This window comes from Carassius carassius, chromosome 42, assembly GCF_963082965.1.
Source record: "Carassius carassius chromosome 42, fCarCar2.1, whole genome shotgun sequence".
Classification (NCBI taxonomy): Eukaryota; Metazoa; Chordata; class Actinopteri; order Cypriniformes; family Cyprinidae; genus Carassius; species Carassius carassius.
Genome location: NC_081796.1, coordinates 14,900,831 through 14,915,778, shown reverse-complemented (window position 1 = coordinate 14,915,778; position 14,948 = coordinate 14,900,831).

Here is a 14,948-nt window from a genome sequence, read left to right as displayed (position 1 = left end):
GAAAAGTAGTATTTAACACACTGTCAATTTATGGCAAGGGCTGGTAACAGTTCTTCATAAACAGTGTTGGGAACGTTACTTTAAAAAAGTAATTAGTTATAGTTACTCACTACTTGTTCCAAAAAGTAACTGAGTTAGTAACTGAATTACTCTATAATAAAAGTAACTCGTTACCAGGGAAAGTAACTATTTGCGTTACTGTAAAAAAAAAAAAAAAGTTGCTATATGTCAAAGTATTTTTTTTTTTTTTTGCAGTTTTCACAAGTCAGTTGAAATAAGTAGAAAAGACAGGTGTTCGTACATAACTTTCGAGATTTATTGCACGTCAACAGACAGCAAGAGTTTTATCCTGCACTCTTTGTAAGAAAATGGTTTTGGCCACTAGCTTTGTAGATGCGTGTGTCACAAATTACTTGTACACATTACATGCACGTTCTTGCCTTTGACTACAATGAATTTGAAGTAAATGCCAACTTTTCATCGGATTGCTCCTGACTCACCATTTCTCCTGCTGCTGCGAATCTCTGTGTAGCTGTTGCGTGTGTGTGACTGTGATGAGTGTGTTTGGCGCCGCTGGTGCGTGTGTAAAAACACTGGCTCTGATTGGCTACCATGAAACACATGACTCTGCCTCAGCCAATCATAATCGCTTATCTCGTTATTAACCCACCTGCTCACTCGCTGTGTGAGCCAGGGGTGCGTTCGGATTGCATAGTTTATTAAATCAATGCATAGTAACGCACCGCATTTAACGTTCAGTAACGTTAACGGCGTTGTAACGACGGGAAAAGTAATTAGTTAGATTACCCAGTTACTGAAAAAATAACGTCGTTACCTAACGCCGTTCTTTTAAACGCCGTTATTCCAAACACTGTTCATAAATGTCTAATTTTGTGTTCCACAGAAAACAAAGTTTGACATACAAGCGAGTACATAACGTTCACTGCGTATTTCCTTTAAAATAATAAAAAAATGGGAAAACTTCAATCTCGGCATTCAGTGATCTGAAAACCTGTAGAGTGCAACAGTCGGGTTCCAAAATTAATAACTCTATTCATTTTCTCCACAGGAAATTAGATTTTTATCAATAACTTATAAACTTTTAAAGATGGACTTCATATTATTTTAGCTTATTTTTTTAATTAACTGAACAGTGGCATTTGGGTTGAAAAACTACATTACCCATTATGCTGTACAAAAAGTTTAGGTGAGCAAACTGTTCCAAAAGGAACATCATCTATGAAACACGAGTTTTAATTATATAAAAACAAAAACAAAAAAAACTAAAATAGATTGTTTCTTTAGATATAGTCAATTTTAATGGATAAGTTATATTTCACCATTTTGTTTTACGTGATTGTCATTCGCACTGCTTCTTGGGATTGTAGTTCTTTCCCTGACTAAAGCCATTAAACAGATTTGTATCTTTGTGTTTTTGTCCAATTTTCAAATACATTTTTCTTCAAATAAAAACTGCAATGGTGTGATTGAAAAATGACTTTGCTACTGAAAAAGTGGGCAGCAACAAACGCAAATAGTGGCATGTAGCGTCTCACTTATCAGTTGCCTTATTATTACAAATAGTCAGCCAGTCATAAATAAGCCTTTTCAGATGTTTTAACATTTGTTATTTGATGACCATGACCGGCTGACTGTAGGTTATCTCTTAGATATCTTTTTTTTTTTTTTATTGCTCTCTGGCTAAATATCCGTTCCATGACATTTACTTTTCTTCTTGTATTCCCTAGCTCGGTGGCATTAATCATCATCTATATGACCTTTCTTTGCATGCATCACAGACCACGTCTGTCTCAAAGTGTTATTGCATAAAGAAAAGACTTGAGAGTTGTCTGTTTGTGTTGCTGATATCTGGTAAACACTGATTGTGCACGAGGACTCTTGAAGGTGATGTTTCACGTCAACAACACTCCTGAGGGTCAGCAGGGTAATCACAGAAGAATAATTACAGAATCCCTCGCCTCATGAGGTTATGAAGTTCTGAACACAACCCCTTTAGGATTTCACATTAGTTGTGAATTAGGGATCCTATGGTTTATAAATGTCATCTCAGAGCGAGAAGAGGGTTTCCAAGCTTTCAGTCTGATCAGCGCTGAGTAACGATGGCACTGTGATTTGGGACGGTCATGAAATTATAAGTGTGGCTCTTAAAATTTAAAACAAGCACTTGAAATTTTATGGGAACAATGAAATTCCAATTGACTAGTAGCAGTGAATGATGTTTTTACACTGAAAAATGCAAACAAAACTATGGTAATCATATTTCAAAAGGGAAAGGAAAACTGGATTAGCTGGATAAAAATCTGCTCTGGTCAAAATCAATTATTCAGAGGCATAAATATGTATATATGATTATAATTATTATTAGAATATTTTATATATATATATATTCAGTTATTTTATTTTGTCCAAACAATGAAAGTCAAATAGGGCCAGTGTTAACTTTCACTGTGTACAAAAAAACTGTTTAAATGTTTTTTCAGAATATATTCTTTCAGGTTTCACGGAAGAAAGTCATACAGGTTGGGAACAACATGAAGGTGAGAAAATGATGACAGAATTGGAATTAAAATTGCATTCCTTTATCTAGGGAGCTGATCGAGACAAACTCTTTGTAAACTGCATTCTTGGGTATTTAAAAATGAAATCCTCTGTGAAGTTCGATTTAGCTGACCCATTCAAAACAGACAAAGCCAAAAGAGCGAGGGTACATTGAATCCTAAGATGTTTGTCTTGTTTTAATTTCTTCTTTTCTATCCCATGAGCCTCTGTGCTTGTTTACGAGTGTTATTTGCATCTGTACTGGGGAACAACTCTCAGGACAGCGCTGCAAAGGCACATAAATGAATCCCATAATGAATGTGCTGCATTAATGATGGGTTTGCTTCTAAATTAGATGCTCTTAATTAAAAAGGTTCAAGGTGTCTTTCTGACTGGAGCGCATTAAAAGTGAAATGGTAATCTGAATAAATCACGAAGGCCAGAAACTTGCAGCTGGTGCTTATGATAGATCTCTCTGCTAAGAATGGCTTAAATGAAGCAGAAAGATATGTGCTAGAGGTAATGATTATCATTAGAGGAACCTCTGCTTCAGTCCACTGCAGTTTCTATTGTTGTATGTCCAGGTCCATGATGGTTGATCGTTTCTGGGAAATTTCGTTAGGTTTTGACATTTTATTGCCACTGTAAGGGGAAGGGTAATGACATCATCGAGTCTGGTCAATGCTGAAAATGGTTTTGATGAACTTTTATAGCCCTCTACTAAACTCAGTTGAGGACGTTGAGTTATAGGTTACCCAATAATTATATAATTCCAATAATACATGTTAATATGATTGTTTTCAGATTATACATGATAATGCATTTATTTCATATAAGTATAATTCAAATCCATTAGATTAACTGACATATCACTTAAAACTTACTTAAAATTAGAATTAAACTTTATTTGGAGGATTTCTTTATTGCACAATGCACATTTCTTAATCTATGAGGATTGTATGATCTCTGTATAATATCAGTCTTTAAATGCAAGATATTTAAAGTGTATCTGAAGTGTACTTGCAACAGTTCCACTTTAGCACAATCAAATGTTCTTCTCTCAGCACTACTTCTGCATAATTAAAGTGTGTTAAGCGCAAAAGTAGTTGTTCCTATTCAGGAGACTTTAAGTATACGAGTTTAGTATATCAAAAGTACAACTGCAAGGTATTTTATTAGGTACATAAATATGTTTAAAAAAAAAAAGGATGTCCTAATATATATATATGTTATATATCATTAACTATTTTGCTAATCAAGTAAATATATCTTGTTTTAAGGATATTTTAGATATATTTTCTGGAAAACCAGACAAAATACTGAAAAGGAAAATGATTTTACCACATGAGCCTAAAGTTTTAACTTTTATCGTTGATGTCAATGGATAGATGCACTGAGTTTGGATCCACACCATAAGAAACCAACGTCATCAATGAGACAATTTCCAGCAGACTGATACATCTTAAGACCAGAACCCAAAGGACAGAAAAACATATCAACTGGTCAAAGTTGCTTATTAAAGGCAAATTGATTGAAAGCAAACACACAGTCTGGTGCATTTTTAAAAGAAATCTGAGTAGATGAAATGTACAACATATCCATCTCAGGTATTGCTGTGTAAAAAGGGTAATAGTGGAGTCAATTAGTCCTCATAATTACTAAAAGGCCTTCAGTACAAAGCTAATTGATTTTCCATCTAATGAGTGCAACGGTAATGAGCCTGAAATAGTGGTTGCAAGCTTTGTAAAAAGAAACCAAGAGGACAGAAGGTTTTTGGTGGGGGGTTGGGTTAATGCTCTCATGATCATATATTTTGCTGAGGAGAGAGAGCTGTCAGACCTTCCCATCATCCATTCAATGATTTTATGGCATAAACTAAAGATCTGTGATTTTTAGGTTGAATGTGATAACTAGTTTCTGGGAATTCTGAATGAGTCTGGAATACACAAGACTTTTTTCAGTTTTGTTTATTTTAATCATACTTGCATATATTGATTAAAAAAATGTTCCCCGCTTCTCAACTTCTTATTTTAAAATGTAATTTGCAATTTCAAGGTAGGTCATGTCATATAAATAAATGCACTCGTGAGACACACTCTGTCTTTTGTAACCTATTTTATGTGGATTGTTTTAGTCAAGTGTAAAAATGGAACATATTTATTGATGTAAAACCAGAGACAATTTGTTGGATTTATCGATGTTAGCAAGTTGAGTAAACACATTAAGTTTCAGGAAACAACTAATGCAGCCTATAGACGCAGACTTAAACCTTAAAATATGAAAATACATTATAAAATATGACTTTCTTTTATGATGACAATGTAAACAAAGTGAATACGTAATACCATAACCATATAAATATTTATTGTGTTGTTTTAATACAGTAAATGGTTTTAAAGAAATCTCTTATGCTCACCGAGGCTGCATTTATTATTTAAAAATACAATAAAAACTTATTAAAAATGCATATTGTGAAATATTATTCAAATTTATTTCTATATACCAATTTATTTTTAAAATGTAATATATTCCTGTGATGCAAAGGTAAATTATCAGCACCATTATTTCAGTCTTCAGTGTCACGTTATCATTCAGAAATAATTCTAACATGCTGATTTGCTGCTCAAGAAACATTTATTATTATTATCAATGTTGAAAACATTTTGTTGTGCTGCTTAATATTTTTTGGAAGCTGTGATATATTTTTACCCAGGATTTTTTGATGAATAGAGAGTTGAAAACAACAGCGTTTAAAAAAAAATACTTTTACGTTTTTACAGTAGATTTCTTTTTTCATATTATATTATTGTTATTTTATGATACAACATACAGTCCCGTCTCTCAGTTGTGGCTTCAATTCCATCGTGAACAACAATTTTGCCCTTGATAAAAATGAAGTGTATTAAAAAAATTGTGTACTTATACATGAACAAGATATTTTTATAGCCTCTTTTCCAATCAAGCTGTTATTTGATCAAATAAGGTAAAAAGAGAAAATATTTTTATTTCCCGTTGTAAAGATGCATAAAATGCTAGCTATGCAATTAGCTTTTGCAAATAATTTAAGATATTGTGAAAATCTGCTTAGAGAAAATCTAAAAAAAATATTGAAAAAACTGAGCCAAAATTACTTTTAATATACACTCACCTAAAGGATTATTAGGAACACCTGTTAAATTTCTCATTAATGTAACTATCTAATCATCCAATCACATGGCAGTTGCTTCAATGCATTTAGGGCTGTGGTCCTGGTCAAGACAATCTCCTGAACTCCAAACTTAATGTCAGAATGGGAAAGAAAGGTGATTTAAGGTATTGTGAGCGTGGCATGGTTGTTGGTGCCAGACGGTCCGGTCTGAATATTTCACAATCTGCTCAGTTACTGGGATTTTCATGCACAACCATTTCTAGGGTTTACAAAGAATGGTGTGAAAAGGGAAAAACATCCAGTATGCAGCAGTCCTGTGGGCGAAAATGCCTTGTTGATGCTAGAGGTCAGAGGAGAATGGGCAGACTGATTCAAGCTGATAGAAGAGCAACTTTGACTGAAATAACCACTCGTTACAACCGATGTATGCAGCAAAGCATTTGTGAAGCCACAACACGCACAACCTTGAGGCGGATGGGATCAACAGCAGAAGACCCCACCGGGTACCACTCATCTGCACTTCAAATAGGAAAAAGAGGCTACAATTTGCACGAGCTAACCAAAATTGGACCGTTGAAGACTGGAAAAATGTTGCCTGGTCTGATGAGTCTCGATTTCTGTTGAGACATTCAGATGGTAGAGTCAGAATTTGGTGTAAACAGAATGAGAACATGGATCCATCATGCCTTGTTACCACTGTGCAGGCTGCTGGTGGTGGTGTAATGGTGTGGGGGATGTTTTCTTGGCACACTTTAGGCCCCTTAGTGCCAATTGGGCATCATTTAAATGCCACGGCTTACCTGAGCATTGTTTCTGACCATGTCCATCCCTTTATGACCACCATGTACCCATCTTCTGATGGCTACTTCCAGCAGGATAATGCACCATGTCACAAAGCTCGAATCATTTCAAATTGGTTTCTTGAACATGACAATGACTTCACTGTATTAAAATGGCCCCCACAGTCACCACTTCTCAACCCAATAGAGCATCTTTGGGATGTGGTGGAACAGGAGCTTCGTGCCCTGGATGTGTATCCCACAAATCTCCATCAACTGCAAGATGCTATACTATCAATACGGCCAAAATTTCTAAAGAATGCTTTCAGCACCTTGTTGAATCAATGCCACGTAGAATTAAGGCAGTTCTGAAGGCGAAAGGGGGTCAAACACAGTATTAGTATGGTGTTCCTAATAATCCTTTAGGTGAGTGTATGTGTGTGTGTATATATATATATATATATATATATATATACACACACACACACACACACACACACACACATATATATACACATATATATATACATTTTAGTCGAAAATATAAAGTAGCACTTGAAAAGATACATGATTCACAAGTACTCCAATCCATTTTTATATTAAAATATCAGTGGGCTCAGAAAACATCTGTCAAGTGTAGCTGTTGTGAAGCTGCTCGTGTGGCTTGGATTGAATTGGAACCGGCAGCATGTTCAACTCTAATCCACTGGCTCTCCACTGTGGCACTCCATCAGCGGGACTGTGATTTATGACACACAGCCTTTGCAGTTGGCTTTAATCCCACCATTTACTTGCACAGCCTCAGGTTTTCATCTTATCCGACACATATTCATACCGATCCACACGAACAGGGACCAACTGGCTCTCTAAACCATCCTCTGATTTGACGTGAAGTCTGCAGAGACTGGGCCTGAATATTATCAGCAAACTTCTCTATGCATTTAATGTCTTTGATGATATGAGTATAAGAGGAAAAACATCCCTTCCCATGGGGAAAGGCCATGGAGTTTCTATTTAGAGACGTCTTTAATTAGTTGTTGACACAGAGTCTAATGTTCAGAAGCTAGATATTACTACACAGGGTGTATATTCTGAATGTACAGAAGATGGACATTACATCATTATGCTTCTGGGGTTCACACAAGTGCGGGAAGCGCCAGATAAATAATTATGCTTTATTGACTGTTTGCAGAGAGCTGGTGATGGTTTTGTCTCTGGGCGCTCATCTGGTGCAATTAAGAGACCAACTGTTGACTTTTTCAAGAACATGGGGCATACATATTAACATTTTTATTCTACCAGTGGGAGAGATAAATGAATGGTGTTAAAACTGTTTGGTTTGGTTGGGTTAGGCTGGCTCTGTGAATACACATATTTGGAGTTCTGAAATAAAGGCAAACTCTTCCTCATGTAGCTTTGAACCTGTATACTGTAACTTACTTCTGTAGAACATAAAACATACAGTTTTTGCTCATTCGATGAAAGCTAATTTGGATCTCATTGACACGGCGACATTTTTTCAGCAGAAGAAAGCCAGTTATACGCTCAGAAAAATAGGTACAAAAACTGTTACTGGGCAGAACCTTTACAAAAAGTACTAAATTGCATCATTTAGGTACTAAAATGTACCTTTCAGGCATATGCACTCTTTATACAGTACAAAAGTGTACCTTTTAGAAAGGTACCACCTTTAGTGACAGCTTATCTACCCTTTATCTATAAGAGTGCACAGATTTGGAATTTGGAATATTTTTTAGGTGAACTGTCTAAGCCTGTTCTCATTGTTTATATTTAGACATTCTTATTTAACATTTACTGGTACAGAAATGTACTTCTGGGTAGATGCTGAAACATAAACATACTGACAACAACTAAAACATGAGCAGTGGTACATATTTACAGCCATTTAGATGAAGAATATTTGCAAATCATATATATATATATATATATATATATATATATATATATATATATATATATATATATATATTGTAACAAACAGATATGTTGTAACAAAAATACAAAACAGAATCTGAAAAATATATCGTTATGTACATATATACATACATACATACATATTCCCAAAGAAGCACAAAGTCACTTTTACGGACTTTTATATGAAATGTTTCCTCCTGGTGGAATGACCTCCCCAACTCAATCCAAGCATCTGAGTCCTTAGCCATCTTAAAGAATCGGTTTAAAACCCATCTCTTCCATCTTAATTTGACCCTCTAACTTTAACACTCACTATTCTAATTCTATTCTTTAAAAAAAAACTAACTACCTTTCTAATCTTTTTGCATTGTATTTTTTTTCATTTATTATGCAATTATGTGTGTGTGTATGTTATGTATGTATGTATGTATGTATATATATATATAGGACCTCTAACACTAGCTTGCTTTATTCTTTTTCTATTCTATCTGTTATTCTATCTGTTTTCTTTTTATTTATTATATTATTTAAAAGCCCTTGCTACGTGTACTGTGTTAAGCTAACTGAGACTTGTTATAGCACTTAGATATCATTGCTCTTTTGGTTTTTTTTGATTGCTACCATTTGTAAGTCGCTTTGGATAAAAGCGTCTGCTAAATGAATAAATGTAAATGTAAATGTACATTATGGCATACATCTATGTTAATGTGACTGAAAATCTTCATTAGCATACATACAATAATCAACAAAAATTGGGTACTTGGTTAGCTTGTAAACAGGATATTTTGGCATAATTACCAATCAAGCAGTAATTTTATCATTTTATGTAAAGAAAGTGAGAAAATATAATTTTATTTTATTTTATAGTATTTAGGTCACAATTTGCTATCTCTGAAATAAAGTAGTTGGCCATTTTTTTCCACTTTTTTCAAAAGGTGAAATTTCATAGGTTAAATAGTACAAAAATAATACGACAATTCCACAGGGATCAAATTACTTAAGATTACTATAAACATACATGATTCACCAGTTATCAAGACTAGTCCAGTGCATATTTTTATATATTAAAATATTAAAGGGCTCAGAAAACAGAAAATATGGAGGTTGTAAATTCAGTAATCTGTCAGTGCAGCTACAAATACAATAAATCAACCGATTAAGTCAATTTATTAAATATTTATGCATTCAATAAGAATTTGTAAATATTAATTTGTAAAGTTCATACATAAGTGATTTTATGTTATGCTGTTATGCTGTCAGTATTGTAGGTTTTGGTGTCTATGCAAATAAATCTACATGTAGAAGAACTTTTTTTTTAATGTAAAATACATAAAAATACTCATAAGGTCACACTGACTAGTCCTTTAATAAAGGCAAAACACATGCTGTCTGTGGATAAATTGTCAGTGTTGCTGTAAAAAGACTGAGTGCTTCACACATTATTTGTTATTAAATTTTGTAATATTTATTTTTTCATCCACTGCCTGGAGGACAAAATTCCTAAATTGAACAGTTTCATAGAAAGTGACAGGAAGAGAAATGTAATAGAGATATTAAACTTTCTCTCCATGTGTGCGGTGGCCATTAGACCTGAGCTTAAGCGCTTCATTGTTGAATCTGGCATTAAAGCGTTTGGTGAAGAAGTGAGAAAAACAGCCTCTGGTTCAGACTCACTCACAGCATCGGTTGCGATTAAGGCCATAAGTCCTTATACCAGCCGGCCAGGTGATGATAACACAGTAAATGCTGATTTGCAGAGGAGCCCAGCTTCCTCATTTTGGAATAATATAATCTCTGCCATCATTCACTGGTCACCATTCAGTCAAAATAAGATGGAGTGACCAATCATTCCCTCATGCAAAGACATTGTCATCTCAGCGGATGAGGTCAGATAAAATCATCAGAGGACAGTGAAATGGATATAGCCGGCCCCGAGTATGAGATTTTTTATCATTTTTTTAATCGTGCATAAGTGCTGTTGGACTTGTCTGTGCAAAAGAGACCTCAAGCATAAGCGATCTACTGTATATAACGACTTTTCAGAAATACTGGCACCCCTAGCATATATTGTTATGTGGCTCATACTGTTCGATATACTAATTTTTTACATTTTCCACAGAGTCGGAAAAAAACTGGTAAATTCACCTTCCCTCAGCGGACGGGCTGACCTACATAATCAGAGGTAGAATTTACACCTCACCTACTCGCTCTTTTTGCAGGTTAGTACAATCATTGTGAAAAAAAATGAAAAACGCAGCCCTGCATAGTGGCCTTTACCTTCATACATTACACTGAAAATATTCTTCATATAAACGACTTCATATTGAGTTTCCATTTCACTGATTTGCTGAAGAAAAACACAGCCACTCAGTGCTCATATGTGTGCTGCTGCTTTGGTTTCACCTTTTACATACATTGTATAAAAGTACATGTTGCAAAATTTTCAAGGTCAGTATAATACTTCACTATAACGCCTTAATAGCTGTTTTTGTTTGAATTTGTTTCACTGAATGAAAAATACCACATTCAACTAATATTTTTTCTTTGTCCTTTTTAACTACAGTGCAATTATGTAATAGTTTGATAGTGACAATCTACAAGAGCTAATTAGATTTTTTTTATTCGCTTTGGTACTATTTTCACAAGCAAGGTGTACATTTTCACAACTCATAGTACTAATATCACAACAGATCATCAAAAGTGCACTTTTTTCAAACATTTCAGCATATTTTCGATTGTGTTATTACAATACACAAATCCACAAAGTATCCTTTTCACTACACAAAATAAGTGTTTCATCTTTATAAATGTTTCATTCACAGTAACCACCTTTCGTAAATCTCTTACTACCAAACTTTTGATTTGCATCTCTTCTCGTTCAGTTTAATACATTTGTCTATTATTTAATCCAACTGATCTTAATGGTTAATCACAGAACCGTTTGGTAAACCTATAGATTTTAAATTGGTTTGCCAGCAATATACAGTATATGGATTTTGAGAACTACAGAAATAAAAATGCGTGTTTGTACGAACATATAAATTATGTGTAACCACACATGATGAATACTCGTTATTGCTAATTGATTTCACATAGTGGGAACCACAATTGGTCACATATAAAGGGGGGGGGGTGTAAACACTGGCAATTTCTTTCAACATGGAGCAGGATAGACAGCAAGGAATAGAAAGAGCTTGTGGACAAGGGATCTGTCAGAGAGGTGGACCCCAACAGAGAGGTCAAAGAGGTGGGCATGGGGCCCGTCAAAGGGTTGGTCATCAGAGAGAGGGAGTCAGAACCGGAAACATCTCCATGTGCGCAGCTATCTCTGAAGATGGTGTTGTAGGACGTAGGCCATTACTTGGCTCCTATAATGCTGCACATCTTATTGAGTTTCTCAATGAAATTGAGCCAGCCTATCAAGGTGAAGGGGTCACCTATGTAATTGAGTGGGACAATGTCAGGTTCCACCATGCAGAGGTAGTTCAAGCATGGTTTCAGGCCCATCCACGATTCATGACCCTCTACCTGCCTCCATACTCTCCCTTCCTCAACCCTATTGAGGAATTTTTTTCAGCATGGAGGTGGAAGGTCTATGATTGCCATCCCCTTGAGCGTGCTACCCTCCTTCAGGCCATGGATGATGCATGTGATGACATCAGTGTAGACCAATGTCAAGCATGGATTCGCCACGCCAAAAGGTTTTTTCCAAGGTGCTTGAACAATGATAACATTCATTGTGATGTCGATGAAAATCTATGGCCAAATGCTCAAGACCAAATTAATGTACTGTGTGCACTAAATGTTATGTTTTCTTCTAATTTAGTTGAATTTCATTATAGAAAGTATACCTATGTTACAATTATATCTGAAAAATAAAAACTAATTCGCCCAAATTATTGTAGAGGATGTCTTCATTGATCCTTCACTTGATTACACATAGGATGGATATTTTGGAAATTATAGATTATGTAAATGTTGGGTAATGTATTAAATATATAAGTGTATTGCCTAATGTGAAAACTGTGTAATCTGTCTTTTATAGTACTGTAGCATATTAATTTCAGCACTTCTAAGGCCGATTTGAAACCAGTTTCTTGTATTGTTTGCTGTTGGATGAACTGAATGTTAAAAGTACTAAACTGAAAGAAGATCATACTGTTGTGTTTCGGTGATTAAACCAAATGTTCTCATTACATTTTACAATAATCTTGTGTTTGAAACAATGATTATATGGAATGAAAACATGTGCAACTGAATTAAAGCATGAGATCAGGTTTTGAAAGAATGACTAGCTGTGTTACAAGTGTGATCAGTTTGGATTTTTGTACTAAGAGTTTTGAAAATGTACACCTTATTTGTGAAAATAGTACTAAAGCGAATAAAAAAAACTGTAAGGTCAGCAAACATCATAAAAATGGATCATATAACAATAAGCACATAATTCATACTGCAATTCATGCTGGGATCTCACACACCCCTAAATTAGCAACATTGTTAAAAATGAAATTGGTTTCTTCAGAGTTCAGACAGCTGTTTTAAGAGAATTGGGACAACAGTTGGGAAAATGTTGCTTTAACATTTGTTTTTAGATTCTTAGCATCTGTGACACAAAGCTCTTTTTTTATTAATAATATTCAAGAAATATTATGAAAGTTCAACTGAGAATCATCATAGCAGTACTATTATGTTTTTCTATTAATATTTTAAATTGTTTTTTATTTTTAAATTCTGTTTTTATATATAGTAATTAAAATTTTGTTGTTTATAAATATTTTACATTTGCATTAATTTAAATTTCAGTTTCAGTTAGTTTATAAACCATAATACAGCACAAGTTAATTCAGTTATAAAAATGTAAATAAATATATGCGCTATGCATTGTGCTTTCCTTTTATAGCTGCCATTTCTAATTATTAGTTTGACCTTAGATGTAATCATCTGACATGAAAAGGATCAGGGACACTGAATTTATGAATATATAGGATCTTTTTGACATGATTTACTTATACCTGTCACTAGCAATGAAGAAGTTTGTGTAGATGGCTGCTCTTTAGAAAGAGCTCATTATGGCATTCTGAGCATATTGTGAAGAGCATTCATTGTGGATCGAGGATGATTAGATAGACCACACATCTAATAGTGCTAATTAAGAAAACTTTACAGCACAGCGTGAGGAGGGTCTTCAAGGCCGAAGCTGCAATAAAGGGTCTTATTTTTTTTTAAAAAAGTTATAGTGATTACATTTTTATAATTTAACATGATGAAACTATTTTATCTTTGGTCACATTTCAGTAATCTCATTAGTTAAATATTTTAAATATAATTACATAAAACAAAAACAAGAAAAAAACTCTATTCACTATTTTCAGTAATGCTCACTAATATTTGATTTACTATGTATACAGTGTGAAAAAAGTCTAAGTATGCTTGCGATAAAGAAAGCTGGCTTTTAAAATCATACAAATAAAACATTTATTTGTTTAACCCATATAGAATGTACTTGACGATACATTGACTAGAACTGGTGAGTGAAAATTGTGAAAGGTGAGATTAAATTAAAGCGCACTTCTGACAAATTCTCGCACATCTGATTCTTTTCCAGAAATTATTCACACATTACAAATGCAAGCCTGGAGGAGTCTGAGAGGTTCCACTTCTATCCATTTCCACGGTCCCTTCATGTTTCTGTAAGTCATTAAGCAGACAGGCCAGACAGAAACTGGGCCACGATGAACTCTGTCTCAAACACCTCATTATGCAGACAGATGTTTGAGAAGAATTCCTCTCTTAGCACTGATAAGAGCTGGATTTATTTCATCAGAGGGAGGCTGTAGAGTGGGTGAGCTGTTGACCTGTTGGGTCCAGTGTCGACTTTCCATCACTTCATGCTCTTCGGTACTGAGACAGTTTGAGCATTGATAATTTTTACCTTGTATGGTGATCAGCAAGATTCAGAATTAAAAAAAAGGTTGCCTCTCCATGATTTTCAATTAGAAATGTCCACATCTCATAGGAAGTTGAATTGGAAGAAAAAAATCCTATACTGCAATTCAACACAATCTTTCAACCAAGGAGTTTCATTAGTTCAGAACACAGAATAGAGAACTTCTTAGATGTCTTTATGAAAATATTTACCTGTTTGCTACTTCAAATCCAAAGGCATTCTCAATTCAGTTCTGCATGACGCAAAAGCCTGGTGTCAACCCTTTTTTAATCCTTTAGATTTTATATTTTTATCTTTAATTTTTCAAAATCATATGAAAGTTGAGGTCACTTTGATGAAGAAATCTGTGGTGAATCTTCCATCAGCCATTCTCTTTGTATCTAGACAGGTCACATTTCTACACTGTCATGCCTCACTGGTATAAAACGGTGAAGAAAAACATCACATTATGGATCATTTCAAGACATATAATAACTTCAATCAGACGCAGATGAAAACATGGTTAACTCTAGAACACTGAACTTCTCAAAAATGATTCAAAAAGACAAATTATGGTTAAACAATGGCAGCAATTGAAACC